This window comes from Saccostrea cucullata, unplaced genomic scaffold (assembly GCF_032062105.1).
Source record: "Saccostrea cucullata isolate Sc308-1 unplaced genomic scaffold, CSIRO_AGI_Scuc_v1 ctg16758, whole genome shotgun sequence".
Taxonomy (NCBI): Eukaryota; Metazoa; Mollusca; class Bivalvia; order Ostreida; family Ostreidae; genus Saccostrea; species Saccostrea cuccullata.
The window spans coordinates 813-10,391 of NW_026940567.1; the positions used below are offsets into that span (position 1 = coordinate 813).

At 32.9% G+C, this 9,579-nt stretch overlaps 1 pseudogene; it reads right to left on the bottom strand.

Annotated features, from left to right (window-relative positions):
* Positions 1-2,632: 2,632 nt before the first annotated feature.
* On the bottom strand, positions 2,633-8,796 carry LOC134255621 (uncharacterized; annotated as a pseudogene).
* Positions 8,797-9,579: the final 783 nt, after the last annotated feature.

Consider the following 9,579-nt stretch of genomic DNA (forward strand, 5'->3'; position numbering starts at 1 on the left):
GTTAACTCAAAAGTAAGTCACAGTGACCTACTTTTTAAATTTTGCGGGGATTTGTTTTCAAATTGATTTGGAGGCATATTTTGGACACTTTAAGGCATATGATCATCAAACTTTGTCAGTTGATGCATCTTGGGTCCTCGAACACTGTCGACTTAAAAGTAGGTCACCCTGACCTACTTTTTGAACTTTATGACTTATCCTTTTAAAAACAATAAATCCCATTATTTCAGACACTGTGAGGTTTAGAATCATCAAATTTTGTACTTTGATGCATCTTGGGACTTTAAAACATATTTATGAAAAAGTTGGTCACTGTGACCTACTTTTTGAATTTGCTGACTTTTGTTTTCAAATTGTTTAAAAAGCATATTTTGATTACCTTCAGACCTGCAATCATCAAACTTGGTCAGTAGATGCACTTTCATATGTATGAAAAATATAGGTCACTGTGACCTACTTTTTGAATTTGCTGAAAATTGTTTAAAAAGCATATTTTGATTACCTTTAGAATATAGGTCAGTAGATGCATATTTGGTCTTTCGAAAAGTGACGACCAAAATTTAGGTCACGGTGACCTACTTTCGACATTTTATGGCTATATTTAAGTATCTTAGGTATTTATTGGCTTAGAATCATCAAACTTTGTGAGTTGATGCATATTTGGTTTTCGGAGAGTGACGACCAAAAAGTAGGTCGCAGTGACCTACTTTTGACATTTTATGGCTTTATTTAAGTATCTCCAATACTAATTGGCTTAGCATGATCAAACTTTGTGAGTTGATGCATCTTGGGTTTTCAGAGAGTTACGACCAAAAAGTAGGTCATGGTGACCTACTTTCGACCTTTTGTGACTAAAATTAAGTATCTCTGGTACTTATTGACCTAAAATGATCAAACTTTGTCAATTGATGCATCTTGGGTCTTCAGAGATTGTCGACCAAAAATTAGGTCACAGTGACCTACTTTTGACATTTTATGGCTATATTTAATTATCTCAGGCACTTATTGGCTAAGAATCATCAAACTTTGTCAGTTGAGGCATCTTGGGTTTTCGGAGAATGTCAACCAAAAAGTAGGTCACGGTGACCTACTTTTGAATATCTCAGGTATGTATTCCTTAGAATCATCAAACTTGGTCAGTTTAGGCACCTTGGGTTTTTGGAGAATGTCGACCAAAAAGTAGGTCACTGTGACCTACTTTTGACATTTTATGGCTATATTTAATTATATCCGGTACTTATTGGCTCGGAATTATCAAACTTTGTCAGTTTAGGCATCTTAGGGTTTCTTTGCATGTCCAACAAGAAGTAGGTCACGGTGACCTAATTTTGAATATCTCAAGTACTTATTGGCTTAGAATCTTTAAATTTTGTCAGTTTAGGCATTTTTGGTTTTTGAATAACGTCGACCAAAAAAGTAGGTCACCGTGACCTACTTTTGACATTTGTTGGCTATATTTAATTATCTCTGGTACTAATTGGCTTAGAATCGTCAAACTTTGTAGATGATGCATCTTGGGTTTTCAGAGAATGTTGACCAAAAAGTAAGTCATGGTGACCTACTTTTGAATATCTCAGGTACTTATTTAATTAGAATCATCAATCTTTGTCAATTTATGTATCTTGAGTTCTCAGAAAATTTCAATCAAAAGGTAGGTCACTGTGACCTACTTTTGGTATTCTATTATTATATTATATCTTCAGTCTTAACTGGCTAAATATTATCAAACTTTGTAAGTTGATGCATTTTGGGTCTTATGATACTAATAGATTTGGAGGCTTCTAATAGAAGTGATAGATTGAATGTACAATTTATCAGAAGAGCGATTCAAGGCCCTTGGGCCTCTTGTTTTAATTATTAATTTAGTTGTGTCCTTTTTAATCCAGTCATTACTTTTTTTTTTTAGTTTTTATATATTTTGTCAGTCCTTTAGAGTGATAATTTAATTCTTTTAATTGACATTTTTAAACTTTAAATTTGATTCCTAAGTCTTTGTACTGTGGTTGCTAATAAAAAAAAATATAAAATCCTATTAATATCGGGTTCGGGACCAAATTGGTATTACATCCAAAAAAAATCGATGTCTCTAACACCTGGTAAGCTTGTTTAATAAATTAAAATGTTTATTAGTCAAGAGGTATTGTTTAGCGCACGCAGCTTCAGTCATACATGCCATTTTTGGCGTCCTTATAATTTCTACTTAGATCTTCTTGCCTTTTTATATGTAAGTCAACAAAAAGATCTTGTAATAAATAAGAAAACAGTAGTTTATTTTGACAACAAGAATATAGTTTGTACATGTATTGTTTAATAGACATATATGTCCTACTTTTGACTACAAAATATAAAGGTACAATATAAATCATATCCACACTGCAATAAACATTGGCTTACACTGAGTTATTTAAAACCGTCTGCTTATAAAGAGCCTCTGTAGAATTATTTAAAGGAAATCCTAAACCCAAATCTATATATATAGTAGAATGTAAAAGGCAAATGTTTTGCAACCACAGTTGGACAAAAGTTGAACTTGCTTGCTTCGTTGTTTGTAAAGTTTTTTTTACTTTTTGTGACGGACCAAAGAGTAGCCCCGATACTGCACATTAAGCATTACAAATATGGATTCAAACAAGTTATATTTCAAATGGTTTTATTATATTCAATAAAAAAAATGCCACCATAAATGACTATATTTACCTATTGATCTTACTAACCTAGATATCAACGACGACATCGTGGTACTATTTTCTGCTTTACATTACATCTGTTTACAGACTGATAGAAAACTGCGCACAAATTTTGCCCCTTCGGTTTCGTGTTGTTAGCATATAAATGCAAGGGTTGTAATTATAGGTTTGCAATGCCATATGTGATAGCATAACAGAAAGCGTAAAAACAATCTAACTGTCCATCTATCCTTTATTTAGCCATTGGACAGCCATCTCCAGATTTCCAGTTGGTCAGTTTCATCAAGAAAGGGTTTGGATCATAATATACATCAATAGACTGGATTTTCATTTCGTCGTTGACCTTGACCACACAGTTGCCGTACATCTCGATTGTCTCCCCTGTAGCTTTAGTACCTTTATATCCCCTTCAAACGTTCCCCAGTGTCTCCATGTAAACGAGACCAAAGGCGGTCCTGAAATAGAAAAGTTGTTAATCTTACTTTGCAACAAAGTAATTTTTGCCTTCCGTTTCATTCAGTTAAACTTGATAAAAAAAACTATTATTATGAAATAGTTCCAACCCAATCTATAAAGACAGCATTTTAAATGCATACTGCATGTAAACATTCTACATGTACACATATCGTTTTATAAAATGGGTAATATAAAAGAACACAAGTCAGTATACATAGTAGTGTAGAAAATACGTAATGTTCATTACAAAAATCGGGGCTGCACAAAAGAAATTTTTCCCCATGCAACTACAACTAGTATTAAAACAATACTTGATTTCAAGTTTACACTTAGTGTAACATTTCCCCTTTTAACAAAATGTCAGTTGAATTCCCGACAGTGACCATTTTTCTCAAACAAAATATGCATAAAAATTCAGGGTGACCTTATTTTGAGACAAATCCTACATAATGTTTAAACCAAGACCGTGTGAAACAGGTGAACTGTAACTGATGTACTGTAACTTCACCTTGTTAGACGTGTGGTTTTTCTACACTTTTAAAAAGCGATGTTAATGTTAAAAGGTTAAAAGCAATTAACTTTCTATAGTCGGGACATGTTTGTTATGACTTCTTTCTTATTATCTCTTAAAATCACAAATGGTAGGCCAAAAAATAGGATTAAAAAGGTAAAATGGTAAAATTATTTGTAAACAAACAGGAATTTAGGATTATTCTTTGAATATCTAAATATGTGCGATCACATGGTTTACGAGCTTCTACCGGTAGCTTGTTTATATTGGCAGGCATTTACGTTTCAAAGAGAAAAAAAAAATTTTTTACGTTTCTAAACCTCGGCGACCGACAAAGAAGTATTTTAAAAAGTATGGCAAACGGATGTAAAGAGGGACAAACAGTAACATACACTAATATAATAAGTAAAAGGTTTTTTTGTACATGTTTTAGATCAATTACAAAACAACTTTATATAATTACTACAATTTTGTAGAAAAATATATTTCTGCAATTTAGCAAGCTTAGCAAACTTAAGAGAGACACACGTACCATTTACGTGATTTTTGGGACGCCGTGGTGGTCGAACCCGCGACCAATAGCTCTCTCTACAGGCGTATATGTTTTACTTTAAATTAGTTCCCACCTCTTACTTTAGACGTCCTTGTTTGCTCGGCTTTAAAATTTGTATTTTGTTTTATGGACATATGAGATTCTAACAGTTTGTTAGTGTCAATTTTTCATTTGACTCACCAGAGAACACTTGCAGCACTTCCCCGGCAAATCCAGTCTTAAACACGTTCCGGAACAAGTCATGTGATGATTGGTTGGGCCTTTTACGGGACTGTACAGAGGACTTTCACACATTAACATGTTGTAGTTGCCAATACTAATGTTGTCATCTAGGTTAAACTTCTTTCCTCCGTTTAAAGAGTGGTGAAAACTTCTTTGTCTACGCTTTTCCAATCCTAAATGGCAAATGTCAATAACAAACCTTATAAATACTGCACTTTGATTATTTTGTCTGAATCGTACAAGTTAAATGTAAAACAAATGTAAGAACATGTGGAAAATTTAAATACGAATAAGGATCACTCGGGATATACCGCCCCAATAAAGAATGTAAAAAAAAAAACTTAATTAAAGCTAGAATGCTTACTAAAAGGGCTACATGTATGAATGTCATTGCGATATACACTTAAAATAATAGAAAAACTTTACTCTGAATAATATTAAAGAAAAATGACTAATGACAGACAAGATTTTATTGTTCTTTTGGTTTAGTAATAGCACGCTTTACGATGAACATACTCAACTTTGACTTCAGTTTTATCATTGAATAGGACATGTTTCCGCAATTATATTTAGGCATTTGAATGTGTATATTTTTGCTGATTGACTAATTATAGATTTAAGATTGATTCAGATGCTTCAGATTGTTGTGGATTTCTGTTTCCCTTGGTTTCAGTTTGTATCGACATTCATTCCTTTAAAACATCCAATGACATTTTTCGATCACCATCCTCTTTTAATTCCTAATTACATGTTTTAAGTTTAGTGACCAACGCATTCAAACGGTTACATGTTTACCACAACCGTTACATTTCATTAAAAAAACGACAAGTCCTAGATTTTAAAGGACTTCGAAATAAATATTTCACGTAATCGTGTAATGATTTCGAACTGTTTTTTAAAAAAAAATTACTTTTTTAATTCAGTGCACTCAATCGAAATTCAATTATTTACAAACTTATCACTTTATACAAAAACAAACAGACGTTTTAGGAACGATCCGTGAAGTGCAGTGTATTATCGAACAACTTTGTACATATTGTAACAATTCAATTCAAAGCATATCAATCTTCTCCCCTGCCTTGCCACGTCATTTTGGTATCCTGCACAATGTACCAACATCAAACGTCTTTAAACCTTATAAGCCCATGAAATGACGTCACCACATCACCTGCATGTCAACTTCATGTATATTACAGTAATTGCCAAATAGAACACAAACTTAAAACATGTTCCAATTTTAGTGGGTGACAGGGAATTTTATGAACCCGAAACGTACACAGCAGAGTACAAATCTCAAATGACTTGCTTACGCAATCGATATTGAAAATACGCCCCTGCGAACATAAAAAAAAACGTGCACCATAACCATTAGGGCGTACGAATCAAATTAGAACCAGTAATAAATACATGTATGTTAAAGTTACATTTGTATATCGTTATCTTCAAAATACGACGATAGGTTCTCAATATCAAAGAATTCTTTGTAAGAATGTTGGATTTCTTATCATCGCAAATCTGTGTAAACATGTTCTGCAATAATTCCAATGCGAACGTAAACCACTGGAATTAACAGTTCTTTTGACTACATTTTTGGTGAGCGTTGTAACAACGACAAAACTAACAACAAAATATAAAAAGGACATACTTCGACAAACAAGCTAGTGCTTACCAGCTTGGAGCGGTCTGTCGCAGCGCTACAGGGTTTATAATTGCGATTTAAAAGTTTACAAATCGGACAAGCCAATCATGGAAAATATCTGGTGTAGAGAATTCCAAATAGATAAGAGTCATTTCGATACTATCTATGAAAATAAAGTTTGCTCATATTTGATAAATCTGTATCAGAATTTAGTTATAAGCTACTACATAATCTGTTGACTACAAATATATCCGTTAGTAAGTGGGATAAAAACAACAGTGGTAACTGTGATTTCTGCGATACACAAGAAAATATCAAACATTTGATTTTCGAATGTGACTTGGAAAGCCAAACTGGAGTAAAATTTCTCAACCAATAAAGATAGATATAACATAGAAAATGATTGTTATAGGCTTTATTATTTTCAACAACTAATACCCTTTTATTTTAGATAATACATTGTCATTCTTGGCGTGTAAGATTTACAAATATAAAATGAAATGTAGAATTGTTAAAGACCAGATTACATATGAAGGAGTGTGTCGCTTTTAAAAAAACGCGCTGATGCAATTGTATTTTACTATTAAAAAGACAAAATGTATAAATTCAGATTTTAAAATTCCTGAACTGTTGTGACAAAACTTTTAATAATATGTATATTAATTGTATCAATTTTATATGTACTAGAGGGTGAGCTGGCCCTCTGCATGTACATCCATGTGGCAGGACAAAATGGACTGTGAAGGTGAACTGTAAAAGCAAGTCCTGCCGCATGATGTTACTGTCAACTATTGTGTTTGTAAAATTTATTTATATTCTACTATAACCTTATATTGGCTTTTATAAACATATGCATGGTGTCACTGTTGCATATTTTTGAAGCAGCTAATTATCGTCTATTGAATTGTATAATCATGATGTCATTGTTACCAACTATATTTATAATAGAGCTATTTTCTACTAAAATCATACACAATATTATATAAGTTTATGCCTGATATATTTATTTAACAAAATTATTTCTTGATTTACCTATTATACATGTATAAAATTTGTTACCGATCCAGGGAGCCCCTGGCACCCAGGAGAGGTATATATGAGGCCTCTGCGGAGGTGATGCCTCAAATATGAAACTATGCATGTATTTGAAATAAAATCTTTTATTAAAAAAAAAATCTGAACAAGAAGTATAGAAGCTGTCAAATGCACATAAAATCTAGCTAAAATATAAAAGATTTGAAAATACTATGTAGATCTGAAAACCAAAGCGTTAAAAAGGAAAAAAAAGTAGATTATGACGTCATACCATCATGACGATAATACAGTACTAGATTATAAGATAACAATTTTAGCAATTTGACATCGAGCAAAACAAGTGCTCGGGCCCCGCATTTGGAGAATAGTTTTTATATTTAGAATCAACAGTGATAACAATACTTTGAACAAAGCACGGGTCGCCTTTTTGCAGCCTGCATACAAGCATACATGTATTGTAAACCATGCTCGAAATGACGTAACTGAAGACAAGTTGTTTTGTAACTGACAGACAGAATGACGAGTGGTTTTGATCTCTTCGACGTTCAAATATATTGCATATACCCAAGTATTTGATTTATTACACTTAATTGACAACAGATAATCATAAAAGGTGAATTGTATTAATAGCATATCGATTGTTTATGTCCTTTCGAGGAGGCTGTCTTTCTTACAATTTGACGAAATCTTACACTTCATAATTATGTCTAATTACCATTTGACGGCCTAGTATTCCATCAGTTTCTTTTGCTATAAGCAGTCAGTCTGAGAATATGATAGGTGATACTACAGCTAACACCGTTATGTTACTCTGTATCTCAGCAGTAAACGTATTCAGTCAATGACATTTAAACATTATTAATGATCAGAAACATTTTTTTCTAAATGGCATTTCAACGCAGTTTTTGTAATGATTGTGCATTTGTCATATATTATGATGCAATCCATATAAATTTTTGTGTTTCCTTGTAATTGAGTCTTAATGTCTTTTAAAGATAAAAGTTCGATATTTAGCTAACCTTAATTAACCGACAGTTTAGGAAGATATCTGTATTGGCAAAGTTAATGCTTCTTTAAAATGATTTTTATTTAAGGGGTTTGGCTGTTCTTGAAGTTTTTAGGTCAAATAGCATTAATCCGTGAGCCTGACTCTTAGATTTCTAAAGATATACTTTTATGCTATTCATGTGTAAAAGTTCGAGTTTCATATCTCATGAGTTACGTACAAGTTAAGAATAAATTATCTAAACACAAATTCTATAATATCATTTTTTTTTAAATTGAAATCTATTTTTAATACTTTTTAAATTCACTATACATACCGCGGCATCCATCTTATGCGAACTTTCCATTTCCCAAGTTTTCACCAAATTTTCAACAACTTGTTCTAAAGATCCATCTTTATGATTCATTGTTTTTTCTGCCATAAATTTCTCATTAACGACATCATAGTTCGGTTGATATCCATGACGCCACTTCGTGTTGGCGCCATCCATAAAGCTACGAACAGGTAGTGCAGACATTTTGCTAGTATGTACCACTCTCTACCCTCGGCTCATAGGTCATTCACATCTGTTGTTGGCTCGCGTATATCACAGTGTTAAACACGAGAAATAGTGCGTTTGTTTTAATTCATTATAATTCAATGTCTATGGTTATGTCTGAGTTTTGAGGTAGATATTTACTAAATAAACCCAGAACTATTATTTTGATTTGAAAAAATCCTGCAAATATCAGGTTTCATACGTTATTTTAAATATCTTGACGTGAACCAATTGCGGAGGTGTTTGAGAGAGAACCGAACGACAACTCTGCATGGGAGATTGAGTATGTGCGTCACTGACAAAATTATGAGCGCGTAGCGCTGAATACAATATGTACTGATAGTAACCTCCTAAGAAAGCCGAGTCGACTGAGAGCCTTTGGTATACGTATATAGATTAAATCTACAAAGTGGGTAGAGACTACCATGAGCTTTTGGTATAACTATATAGAGTAAGCCTATGATAAGCCTTCCTAAAGGGTGGAGTTTCCTATGAGCCTTTGGTATAAATATATGGAGAAAGCCTTCCAAGTGGGTGGAAACTAGAGTGAGCCTTTGGTATAAATGTATGGAAAAAAGCCTTTTATCTAATTAGCATAATTGGTAAAAATGTATAGTAAATTGGGCGGGTCTTATTATATAACTAAAACTGTGTTGTAGAGCACCATATATACCACTACTGTGTAACAGATTGGAATTTACAGTTCCATTTTTAAACTTTTTATTAGCCTAGGGCTTTTATTAGGTTTGGGTATCGGCTGGGGATTTCACTGTGCGATATTTTTAACTGTTTTTGTTGATATCACTACAGTTTGGCAACAAAATGCAACAATACAAAAGCAACATTACTGTTTGGTTCTGTTCGTGTCAATTTACTAAATACTCGTGTAAGTTACGCTTCCGACAACTTAAAAAATCTTGTGACCAAACATT